At 38.3% G+C, this 13,845-nt stretch overlaps 1 protein-coding gene across 7 annotated transcripts in view; it reads left to right on the top strand.

Annotated features, from left to right (window-relative positions):
* LOC139116817 (ankyrin repeat domain-containing protein 34C-like) overlaps nt 1–13,845 on the top strand; it is a 148,704-nt gene that overhangs the window by 117,260 nt on the left and 17,599 nt on the right. The window contains exon 1 of one of the 7 annotated variants that reach the window (XM_070679502.1): nt 1,038–1,207. The exons of the other annotated variants lie outside the window; for them this stretch is intronic. The gene's annotated coding sequence lies outside the window, so the exon portion shown is untranslated. Of the gene's footprint in view, nt 1–1,037; nt 1,208–13,845 lie in introns of those variants that run through there. 7 annotated transcript variants of the gene reach the window in all.

Genomic DNA, 13,845 nt, shown 5'->3' with positions numbered 1-13,845 from the left:
ATGTGCGTTTGGGGGTGTAACCTTTGCCCTTGACGGAGAATGAGCCTCGGGGACAGATATTCTGACTCTTAAATGTTTCCAATACTTTTATGGTCTACAGCTTGTGGGGCACACTTTAGAGATCTAGGAGAAAGGAAAAAAAAATCACCATTCTTTGTTTTTTGAAAATCGAATATTTTTCCCTCATAGTGGTAACACAGGGATGGCGGCCATTTTGAATTTGAAATACAGGTAAATGTCAGGTAATTTGTTACTTAGTTCTAAACTGCATGATAACCTCTGATTTTTATTCTCGATTTGATAAGAAGATGTTTGAAAATTTCATTGAGGAGAGTTTGGGCAAATGTTTAATTCTTTCACTTTCGAGGCGCCTGGTACCTTAAGGTAGAATGCGCCTCGGCGGCAGATATTCAGACTCGCAAGTAAACTTTTTTACAATACTTTTTGGACCACCACGTGTACGTCTCATTTTGAAGATCAGGGAGTAAATATAGTTTCCACCCGCTTATTTTTGCTAAAATCGAAATTTTTATTTTCCCCCATTAAGTTAACACAGGGATGGCCGTCACTTTTAATGTTGAGCGTCGGTAAACATTCGTTGATTTGTTTCTGTAGAAGCAAATTTTGCACGGTAACCCACAGTTTTTATTATTGATTTTGAAAGAGAATAGTTGAAAGTTTGCTTGAGGAAAGTTTGGGCAAACGTTCAAGTATTTCAATTTTGAGGCTTGTACTACCTTAATACGACTTTGAATAGCACAATAGCGAACACTTTAACCCTTTCATCGCCATGGTTTGTCCCAAATCCATTGTTTTCTATGGTAAAGTTGGACCTGTATACAGGGAACTGGGGGTAAAAGGGTTAAATCTCAATGTCTTAAACCATGATGGTTTTCACCCTCAGAGGGGGCTACCTCCCCTTGTCACTAATCCCCTCGTCCACCATTCTATCTCGCTCTTCAATTTTAAGCTCTACTGCACGAGTGACGACTAAAAAAAGACATTAAGGAGAAATCACCTTGGCACTTGACATTTTCGCTCTGGTCACGTGCTCCTCGTTGATTGAAACCATTCCTTTAATCACACTTCTGGCGTCCTACCGCTTATTTGCCCGAGAATAAGCAAGATTGGCCAATCAAGGGATGGTAAACAGACCGATACAATGAAAATAATGGCTTTCAGCGCAGCAAACATTGGGCTTTGTTGGGTGAGTTAACATAACATTTACTGACTGACTTCAAAGAGACTGCGATGTGTCTTCTCAGAGTATTCACTGTGTCGTTTGAAATATAGATTTGAACCAAACTCTTTCACGACATTCTACTTCCCATTTTTCAAACAACGAACTGAAAAAAAAAACCAAACAAAAACGTAATATGGTCAATATTAATGACTGGTCTTGCCTTTGTTACGAAATTTATATTGCTTCGGTAAGTTTACTAAATGTATCGCGTCATAAGTGTAACAAGCTGAGACAGGTTCTCGCAGAAAAACTTCACTTTTAAAACTCAATTTCGTGTAACATTTCATGTTGTTTTTGTTTCTGTTTTGTTCTATTCGTTAACTACGGTTTCTCGCCCAACTCCCCACTATTGAATTTGACAATACAGTCTTTCTGTAACATCAGATCCTATTATTGAATATCGATTCTCAGTCTTGACTGGTACTCATTTGTTAGCAGACAACATTGTATCTCGTAAAACGTGCGTTGTATTGGCACGGTTTATGCTTTGTTAGTCCTATACCTACTCTAGGTAGGTGAATAAGAAACTACGTTTGTTTTGTCGGAGAAAAATAATGAAATATTATCGAAAAGTTGTCCCTTTGAGTAGAATTCACTGATGCTCACTATTTTCATTCCCAAATTCCCGTAAAATTTGTTTAAAGAATGCTAACCGATTGCTTTGTTTATGAACCTCAAGAATAATCTTTACATAAGCCCGCACTCGTTAAAGAGGCTATATTCAATTTTATCTGTCAATCGATAAATTCAATTTGCTATTTTGAGGCAGACTCATTTGACTTAGTATTCGTCTCACGTTTTCCAGAGGTGATTGCCCTCTGCTTTGTGTTTGTTTTCAAACTTTAACTGTCACTCGAACGCAGGTTCTGCATTGAATGAGAATTCAACGAAAACGAATGGTTTCATCAACGGTACGCATCATCTGGACCTTGACAACGGTACCGTCATGAGTTTCCTTGATCATACCACTCATTTGACTGGACGCGTTTGGAGTAAAGGCAACGTCGCTGAAATTGTCTCTCTCATTTTTGTGTAACTGTGCGCTCGAGCCTCGCTGTTGAATCAGATTTTTATTTAGCGCACAGTGTTTAACATCTGTTGCCCGTTTCTGAGCATTTTCCGAGAAAAATGCCGGCCATAAACGTACCGATAATTAAAGCATTAATATCACTTCAGCGACCTTTTTTATCATAATATTTGAGTTATAGATTAAATTGTATTGTGTATACCCACTTGTATATTTGTTATATTTTTTGTTATGATCCCACGAATTAATCGTCACAAGATTCTTTTATTGTTTGAATATGGACGTTAAACCGTAACATATTTTAGTATTAAAGACTTCACTTGTGTAAGTAGAGAGGGTAAACCTTGGACCGTATGCTGGATCAATTCAATACAAATCCTCGCGCGACTGTCCTTGAAAAGTTCACAAAAAAGTGATTTGTTTAAGGCAAGCACCTGAACGTACTAACGTTCAAAGACAGACGAGTGCCACATTGCGTTTTTCACTGTCGCCATTTTGTAATCGTTTGCTGTTTTTTAAAGGCGTAAACTTAAAATACGGCTTGTTTATAGCCTAATGGTTCGTACGGCAGTGAACAGACAGCGCAGGAAGGCGATTAAATTAGTGAAAAACGCATTTTCCCCATTTGGTTGACACAATTTGATGTACTAGGCCCCAATTCATTGCTCAAAGCCGTGATCACCAGCTTGATATATACACACTATGCACCGACCGTATCTCGCTGTACGCCAAAGGGAACATAATTATGCGTTTGCTGTCTTGGTTTTGTCACTTCAAATTTCTGGATATGAAAGCTTTAACTGTTCCCCATTGAAAGAACCGGCACTAGCCACCCTCAATGAGGCTTAGAGAGCAACATGCCACTCATTCAACTATATTTCCACGATTGCGTAGCTTAACTAGAACACGGATGCCAAAATTGTTCAAAATGTAAGATTTCCATACGTCTTAGTGTTTTTTTGGCATTGCGGACATCGATGGTGCACCAAACGTTTGTTTTCGCATAGACCCTAGGGAATCTATAGTTTTCGTGTAGCTTTTTTCCAGCTGATTATCAAATATAGCCACCGACGACAAATCCCAGAATGCCCTTTTATTCGTTATCCACATATCGCATTTCCTACCTGTAACTACCGTGCCGTTCAAGAGTAAATTTGGCAAGATACATCAGATCATCTGTTACTCTACACATTATTTTGAAAATCTGACATCGCTTTTCTGGAATCACAAGAGTAGTCGTACCTCTAAGGTCATAAAACTCTCAATCACTGTCCACACATCGGTTTAGACTGGAGCGTCTTCTTGTCAGCGATATCGCTATACAGTGATCACAGGCGCCATGACGTCAGTTAGGACTTGTGAGCGCTTGTTTGATTACTTTTGTCATTAAGTGCCAAGCAGGTATTGGAAAGTAAACTCAGGGGATGGATTTTTCATCTTTCTGCTATCAAGTGGAACCACAGACAAGGAGAAATTTTTGTCCTCGTCTGTGGTGGAACAGAGTAATCCTCGCTTTATGGTCATTTCAACTAATCAAAATAAATATTCTAAATACTGGTTAGGGAAATATTCCAGAACTATTACATTGTGGATTTATATTCTAGAATTTTTGAATGGCTGTCGAAATATTGATATTGTATGACAGTCTGAAAAATTTAAAAGGCCAGGTCATTTCTCGGCCTTATCTTAAAGGAATATTGGCCAACATGAAAAAAATTCAAAGGAACAATGACCTAACACCATGTAAATTCTCAATGTCAACAACAACTATAATAATTTGAAATCCAGGAATTGAGAAGTGCCCCTTTATAAGGTGGCAGGTTTTTTTATCAAATTTATCTCTGAACCAATTGATTATTGAACACAAGTTCAAAGGAAAACAGAGAATCAAAATAACATGAAACCGTGAATGTCAACAAGCACTAATGCGAGAAACAGGGTTTTTGAACTGTCGCTTTAAGACGTGTAATCAGTACATTAAAAACAGCAACAACGACTATACTGTTGGTGTATCTGCAGTTTTTAAAAATCAACATGTAGCAATTGTAGAGTCAATGGAACGTTTAGCGCGTGTTCTGAGAAGGAAAATTGCATTTGTGGCCACCACTGAATGAAAAATCCAAGACATGTGGGACAATGCGACATTGTGTTTCAAGAAGTCCCATCATAACCTCTGACATTTCACCATTATGAACAACATCACATTTGTCCAAGTTACGCTTCCCGCTCTTTTCGGTGCTTTTATCGCAAAAGGTATCCGCGAAGCTAATGAAATTTACAAATTCAAGGCCCAGAAGAAATCAATTAAGGTAATTTTTGCGGTTATTTTTGTCACGCGCGATTAACTAATGTTGTCATAATAATCGTTACCATGGTGATCGGTCATTCGCTGTAATGTTTTCAACGGTGTATACGATTTGTTGGCGTACTGCAACGCATGTATCAATTTAACCCCTGTCAAAATAGATTTACACCTCCGCTATTCTGTCCATTTTGCGGAGAAAACTGTAAAATAAAACATATTGCATTGAATACAGTATACGTGGCTTCTCAGATAGCTTTAGAAATAAAAGATACAGACAATAAATACCGAAAGATGTCAAATTTTACAGCTAACGACCCTCTGAAGATTTTTTATCGACCAAAATTAGCTCGCCTTATTATAATAACTGTCATATTTTCGTGTTCTAACCGATTTTTTGAAAAAAATGTGTTAATTGTACGCATCGTTGACTAATTTGATACTTGAGAGAACGTTTTATGAATAGAAGATTTTCCTTGTCTGTGGACACTGGTCTTTGAATACGAACTCAAGGAGATTTTTTGGGATACCTCTATAGCCCGCTGTTTACGCTATTTCTAACCCTGTGATTAACGAGAAACGCTGTCAGTGACTACTTAAGTTTACTTCAGCCTCTTTCACCCATTATCAAAACTTTATAAAATGTGCTAGGACCTATACTGAAAATGTTTAAAGTAAAACTAATCACGGGATGAAGGATATTCATCGACATCTTAGAGTTCGTAGCCTTCACAAAATAACTTGGAAGGCGAAACAAAAACAAACAAACAAAAGCAAACAAAAAACGAGAATACAAAATTGCTTCACCCACGAATAAGTCCAATCCTTGGTTTTAAAATGTAAATGGTCGTTTCAAGTGTGTGTGCAATCTCCATTTAGCACGTTACAGTCATGGGGGGGGAGAGAGAGAGAGAGAGAGAGAGAGAGAGAGAGAGAGAGAGAGAGAGAGAGAGAGAGAGAGAGAGAGAGAGAGAGAGAGAGAGAGAGAGAGAGAGAGAGAGAGAGAGAGAGAGAGAGAGAGGGGCAGACAAACAAACAGACAGACAGACAAACAGACAGAGGGATGGGCTCTTAGTTTGACACGAGGGACATACTGTTCAAGTGTAAAGAAAGAGAGCAGAGAAAAAAAGGAGAGACTGAAAAAATAAAGATATGAACGAGACAAGGGAAGGAAGGAAGAATGATATAGAAAAACAGCCCATTAAAAGGACCGACAAACAGAAAGATGTATATACATACAAACAGGTGCAGAAACAAAAAATAACAAAAACAGATATTAGATAAATCGAAAAGTACATGGTGGACTAGGTGTTAGACAAACCTGCGAGCTAGACAGATATTATACGTGACATTCGTATAAACAGAAAGACAGACAGACAGACAGACAGACAGACAGACACGCTAACAGCTGTGCGTTGTGAATGGTTTGGTACGTGGATTAGTAAGAGGAGTGACATTGAATGATACGTTGATTGGTAGAAGACGCTGATACGCTGACCAGACCGTGCTAGGTGCAGCTCTAGGGAGACAAAGCAAAGACACCGTAAAAGAGAATGCAACAGAGAAATCTATATTACAGATGTTCCTCGGCAGAAATGGAGAGAGTAAAAAGTGTTAGAGAGAGCAAATTGGAATTCAAGGTAGAGAGCGCATACAGATATGAGGATATTATAGCAAAATATAGATAGTTTAGGATAAATAGATTAGCAGGCGGCAATTTTTAAAGACTTTCTTCGCTTATCGAGCTTATGGCAAATATTCAGGGTTTTCATGCAAAGCAAGACTTTAAAATGACACACCAAAAACCTTGACTGTTACGCAGTCTTTCACATCGAATCACAGGTGACATTGATCCCCCTTTAGAATACTCATTAAAGTGATGGGTCTACAAGGTTTAGCCTCGCAAGGTCACGTGGCTTGGAGATTTATGCCGAGGGCATTTTTAGACAAGGTTTGAAACGCAAATAACGTGCTGGTGAGGCTCTTTTTACATCGAAAAAATACATCTGAAATCTTTAAGCGATTTGTTCTTGGCGTTTAGTGTCAATAACCGGACATAAAGACAAGCAATTGCTCAAGCTTGTACCTATGCATTGCAATAATATCGCGCTGAAATCGAAAAAGCGATAGTTTTTTAAACGAAAGTGAAAACATTACAGTTGTAAATCTTTGTGGGGGATTATAAATACGCCTTTTCGCAAATGTTTAGACTCTAGAAGCATATGAATTCTGTTGCCATAGATAACATTAATCGTAGTGTACACAGCCCAGAAATTCAACGATCAACTCTTGTGTTCGCTGGTCGAGGGCGCACTTCTAAGTCACTTCTATCTACTGATTTCATCTCCACAATTGTGGGTGAAACTTGAACGACCAGAACAGGTTGGGAAATTTCCTCCTTGTAATCTCTCTATCAATACAAGCCACCCTGATGAGACAAGGTAACTGCCATTTGTCTTCGGCTTTTATCAAATTTGCAATCTAGTTCGAGAAGTCAGTTCGATATCTTTGGTTTGTATCTTGAAACATGTTGAAAGTAATGGTCGACAAAATGTAGTTTTGAGGACGTTCAACCTGGCCTGTAAATGCAACAGAAACAAGAAAATGGCGAAATATATCCCGCCCAATATTCATAGTAATGTGCAAACAGTTTCTTTAGCAAAGAAACCTCCGCCTCAAGTAAGCGAGGATATCTTTAATATTGAATGCATAATTATTTGGGCTGCTGGTCATATATTAAGAAGGGATTTCGTTTTCCATGAAATGGGAAAGACAAAAACAACAACACTTTTGTACGAGGAGAGAGGTATGAAGAAATTAGCGCAGGAAATTTTGAGCAAGCACACTTTTATATATTTTTTAGGGTTAATAAACTTCGCTTGGATTCTTGTTAATCGATGTATGGCATTATGTTACTAGACCCTCGCTGTCGCCAATAACCAAAACATTGGAAAACCTTGTTTTCAATTTCCCGCATCGTTTTGATTAATCCGTAATTTTGAATGCTGTCTCAAGAGCTCCAGTAGTTGACCTTCGAATCTTGTATACTCGTTTTTGAATGGCTTAATTGCGGACGTGTTGGTCTTGCTCTTTGATGGGTGTCTTCCGGCTGTGCAATTGCTGTGATAATGTTAAACTAGTGTACGTACAGGGCATATTATCCAAAGCACAAACATATGAATCTCGGGGATCAAGACAGGTAAACGACTAGGGCGAACTCGCTCAGCAGAGGTAAAAAAAACAACGACAGGTCTACCAATTATAAATGGCATCGCCAGCATTAACAAGCTGGTCGTTAGCTGAGGAAAATAACGATTTCTTCCGTCTTGCCATCCACGCTTGTTTTTCTGCGGTCTCTGTTGTGCCAATTTACTGTAATAATAAGATCGCGTGAGTCGATCGCTAACGACCTTGACGCTCATGATGATTCCATCTCACTGAATAGACCCCCTCATCGAGAAAATGACTCTACGTCATCGTAGACTGTTGGACGAGACCGCCGAAGTGTCCCTTCAACATCATTAGCAACTTGCTTCTCTGAAATCAAGGCCGACCCGCATTGTCCACAGTCAGGAGTTTTGTGAAAATGAGTGTGCAACAATTTCACAGAGTTGAAGACGACACGTCACGTTCCCTACTGGGCAGTACTGGTTCTCTCACTCCCGAGGTTTAACTTCTACTACAACTTTGAAAGGTCGAAAACCGGACATCCATCCACGTGACATGTATATTCAAAAGTATGTTAGTGGAATATTCCCTAACAAGTTAATCAGGAGCGAACAATTATTAAAAAAACACATAAAAACTCCGTTAAGTTATCTTTCCGACTTTTTATGTCATTTTCCCTACCAGCAAAAAACCCTTGACTCTTACCTGGTACAGAGCGGACTTAAAATACCATAACAAATAATATCAGTATCGCTTGTTGAAATGCAGATCCTTACATGAAAATATAACCACTGCAGTACAGAAAATTACTAGGAAAGGAAATATTGGCCGTATTCATCGATAAATAAATGTTTTATTTTGTAGACTAAACTTTTCGGGGTGACCACAAATCTCTCAACTTCCTACCTACGTGTACTAATGGCGGACTTTTGATCCAAAATTAAGTGTTAAGGTAGAATTCGCTTCGGGGACAGATATTCGGACTCTCAAACTTTAGAATTTTTTTTGGTCTACTACTTGTGGGGGCTCATTTTTCTAGCTCCTGGAGTAAATTAAAATTTCATTTATATTTGTGACAGTCGAATAATAGATTTTCTTCATGAAAGTTAACACTGGAATGGCGGCCATTTTGAATTTCAAGTGTCGGTAAACATTGAGTAATTTGTTTCTCTGGTAAATTTTGCATGGTGGCCCGGTTTTTTTTCCTTGATTTCGAAAGGGAATGATTTAAAGTTAACACGAGGAAAATTTTGGGAAAACTTTAAGTCTTTCAATTTAGAGGACTGAACTACCTCCAAGGAAAGATGTAGAAAACGCAGGCAGGAATGATCATCTCTGGCAAAGTACCTAAACGAACTCTGTTTTCGACAGATCTTTCCAGCGCAAGGCGCTTATTCGGTTGTTCAGTCGAACTGTACGGAGTGGACATTTTTGACATTTCGCTATCTCCACAATAAGCTCTTCAAACAAACAACGCACCGCATCTTTTGAATATCAAAACGTGACATATTGGCCTCCTCTGGAGTAGCCATGAGAGAGTAACACCTCTCGGATTGATAGATGGAAAAAATGACGTCAACGCTGTGTCGCTACTACCTCCAGCAAACGTTGAGGGAACAAACCCTTTATAACACTTGACACAGTTAACGACGGGTCCTATTATTTTGAAGAGTGGAGCGCACATTGCGATTAGCAGTTTGTAGCTTTTAATAGTAACATGTACCCGACTGAGCTAAAAATTCGAACCAAATTTCCAGCCTGTGTAGCTTCTTCGCGTGAGCTTTCGTTCCCGCAGTGGGAGTCGTTGAAACCCCGCGGCGTTTGCTCTTCTCATCAACAGCCACCAAGCGGTAGTTCTCGTCTTTTACAAAAGCCTGTTATTTTCGGAATGCATTGACTTGCACATATGCGTGCATAAATGTGACGTCATACTATCATTCTCGAACTTTCTCTTCAGCTCTATATAAGAGGCAACTTAGAATTTAAAATATTCGCAAAAAGACCATGAATATTAATGCTTTCTCTATAATCACTCGTTAACCCACGTATGACACCAACATCTTAAATCGAATTATTATTGCTAAATTTTTGCGAAACTTTATTTACATATCCTGACACTAATTACATGCAGAAGCACTTTAACAGATCCAAGCACAGGTTATGCGAGTGCAGCATTCACTCACAAGGGATAAATATCGAATGATTTTGTACCATGTACACCGTAAAGAACGAATCGTTTGTTTGACACAGGGCATCAGGTCAAATGACTCCCAGGTTAATTGCATGTATCATTCTGGTATTACCATGTCGTGCAAAGTTTGCATTTAATACGCACTGTTTTCATTAATCACGGGAAACTCTATCATGCTTGTCCCCGAAAGTAAAGTGATCGCACTCAAAGACAAACTATCTGTGACGTTTCACAATATTTTCATGATTTTCGAACTGATATTACATCATGCTGTCGTACTTTTTAAGAGATATCCACCTGCTTACTACCACATTTATAAAAGTAACACATAGAATTAACTTGAATATAAAATGCAAATCATATTTTTCGGTGACCCCAGAATGTATCCCGCTAACTTGAATGTAGGACTTTTGGTAAAATACGAATATTATATGTTTTCTCAGTGAAGACACACAAAAGTTGTATGATAACGCGCCCTTCCTGTATTTACTGACCAACAATAAAATGCACAGTTTAGGCCTGCAGGATGGATTATTATGCCAAAGCACGGTAGTCAGTTGGTGGGGGCGCCGTTGAAAGGCAGATAGACTTTGCTCAATGTTTTCATGTGACTCCTTGGTTAGCGTGGGTGGACATGTTAACACTGAAACAGCTTATCTTGTCAAAAAGATATAATTTAGAGCTCTTGAGAACAATGTCAGATTGTATGAAAAAAGTCTATAAAGGCGCAGATTCTGTGCCTTTTCTAATGCCCAGTACTGGATAAATGTCTACAGTCTCCTTTTGACATTTTAGATCTGTCTGGTTTCCTTCATTGGATATAAATCAAAACCAGGAAAGCCTCTCACTTTGTTCCCCTAGATAGTGACAGGTCCGTTGCATCAGTTTTGTCTTAACAAAAAGGCACCATTTCGGGTTTTTTTTTGAAAATTTTGTGGAATTCAATTTTCGGCCAAACGTTTTTGACGTTTTTCAAATCTGTCTTTGTCTCTGCTTCTGTTTCTTACTGTCTGTCTAGCTGTCTCTGTCTCTCTCTGTCTCTCTGTCTGTGTTTCTGTGTCTCTATCTGTCTATCTGTCTGTCTGTCTGCCTGCCTGTCTGTCACAAATTGCTGGTGCATGCTAAATATCTGCCTGTCCATGTATCTAGGGGTCTAGTATGTATGTATGTATGTATGTATGTATCGTATGTATGTATGTATGTATGTATGTATGTATGTATGTATGTATGTATGTATGTATGTATGTATGTATGTATGTATGTATGTATGTATGTATGTATGTATGTATGTATGTATGTATGTATGTATGTATGTATGTATGTATGTATGTATGTATGAATGCATGCATGCATGTATGTACGTACGTATAAATGCATGTTTCTATTCGGGTAGAACCCTTCGTCGACGCGAGGGTTGTACCCACAACGTCCATGTTCTTTTTCTTCTCACCACAAGTGATTTTATCCCTCTCTGGTCAGTCTGGAGTTTACTCTATCGAGTGTTTACTGGTTGCACTTTTACATGTATCTCTCTTTTCAAATGGATCGTATCGTTTAAGCTCAACATAGAATGTCCCAGTCCAACGGCACCATCAAAAAGTTACATGGAACCTATTACTTGTTATTTCGGACACTTTGCGTAGAATTTCTCTAAACGTGTTTTATGTAAGAACTTGTCTGTGTCACGCTCTGGAACAGCCTATATAAAGACACTTGAAATTCGATAAACTTTCGCACACTCTACCCACAAACGTTCGTAGTAGTGGCGTCTTATCTCCAGAAAAGCATCCGTAGCCACCTACAAACCGTATTTCCTGTGGTAAAATTTCAGGAAAAACAGGCATTTCTTACGGTTGTCTTGGTTTCACGGAAAAATTTGTGCTGGAATATTGGGAGCAAAATAAGTCAAACTAAAAAAGTCTCCGCCAATCGTATAACTCTTATCCAACAGACCTGATTATGTTCTGAAATGTTGAAAACGACGCAAGTATAGTATACTTAGAAAGCGTAAAGCACTCTAAAACTCCCCTTTAGCATTCTTACTCTGAGAGTGTAAATAATTTACCCACGGATTTAATCAGCCTCTAAGTAGTAATATATTCAGCATTTATAGACTGGTGGCAATAGTTTACCTTTTAAAGGAATAAATAATTCTTAATAGATTCCCCCATTTTGCGACTTCAGTAAAATATATAAGCGAAAAAAGACGCAATTTTTAATAGTTCAGAAAACAAAATTTTAAAGTTCGAGTCAGTAGTAGAGCACTAAAAGCTCAGAAACATAGATGTGCGATGGAGATTCGATAAAATCGAAATTCGGATAACATCGATACCTGGAAAATGGGAAAGCGAGCTTTTAAAGAAGGAGATTGCTCGCTAATGGTCTCATTCGTTTTAGTTGACGGCGCATATCTCATGCAGGCTCCATCTCTGGTACTTGAAAGCATCGATCTCCAACACCCCATGGCGACAGGCATGGCGAATTTTTCATTCTAACGCGGACCAAATTCAGGTCTAATTCAAGGGCAAGTCTTTGCTTTTTTCTGTTGTCATTACAGTATAGTCCATCCCGGGCGTTAGTTCGTATGTGTATCCAGCCGACTTTTGGTAACCGTCAACAGAGTCCCCGATTGTACGTAAGTCAATATCTGAAAAGTCGTCCACGTTTTTGGTGTGACTTCGTGTGCAATTTAGCAAACCTTACCGCAGGGTCACAGAACGTATTTTCGTCCAGCATCATGGTAATAATTTGATTTCTTTGGCGCTAGAAAAATCAATATGTGTCACGTATAACTCACGTTACGGTAGGAGTCAGACTGGTAGATTTTTGGAAGGCGCGACAGTATAACCTGGAGGGAAAACATCTGATGGCGAAATGATGAATCAATACCAAACTTATAACCAAAAATGCTACGATCTGTACTATCACTGTGGAAAATCCCAAAATTGTAACAAAAGTTAAAATATCTGGACACCATGACCTGGAAACCAGAATTGATGCAACAAAAAGTGTATTTAATTCTGTACGATCGATGTGTGAATTTGTCCAAAAAACAAAATGCCACGAAATCCTGTCGGGAAAACACATAACTCGAAGACAGATAAAATCTTCAACGAAGCAAATACTATTCAGATGTTAAGACATTTTTTTCTATAACTAAAAAAGGAATTAATCACTAAATGGAGACGGTATTATCAATGATCGTTATATTGTTATTCATATCCTTTCTCAGTTATTATCAAGCCCTTCTTCTCAAGCCACCCCATCTAACAATCAATAGCGTTGATATTTTCTGGAAGTGCGGTACGACTTCCAATTCTGAGACAAACGGAGACTGCTCAAGGACATTTGTGTCAGCGGGGAACAAATAACTAAATGACCAAATAAATAAATGTCTACGCGAGCAAATAAACGATCAACAAGCCAGCTGACTAGCCAACGACCCGACCAACATAGAACAAACATAAATACCAGTAGATGATTGATAAATGAATACATAAACACACAAACAAAAAGCATATATATGTAAATAAATAAATGATAAAATAAGTAAATAAATAAACAGACATACAAATAATATATAAATAGAGAAATTTTCTGCACGATTCGTTAAAAGTTCTTTACGCAGAGAATTTAAGCTTAACTACATCAACAAACTAATAAATGAGAATAACTTTCCAAAAAATGAATGAATGAATGATAAAAAGATAAGGTTTTTTTCCTACTCCAAAAATAAGAGATGTTTAATCAGTAACTGGAGAACAGTAAAATATCACAGATTCTGCCTTCGTATCGTGTGATGTTGTTTTGTAACGATAAAATTACAGCTCATTCGTCTCTAGGTTGAACTTACCGGAAACCAATTCGACCTCTATAACCCCGTTTTGTTTACGTCGTACTTACACAGCTCAATT

This window comes from Ptychodera flava, chromosome 18 (genome assembly GCF_041260155.1).
Source record: "Ptychodera flava strain L36383 chromosome 18, AS_Pfla_20210202, whole genome shotgun sequence".
NCBI lineage: Eukaryota > Metazoa > Hemichordata > Enteropneusta > Ptychoderidae > Ptychodera > Ptychodera flava.
Note: the sequence above shows the minus strand (reverse complement) of the source record. Positions and strands in the feature narration are given on the sequence as shown.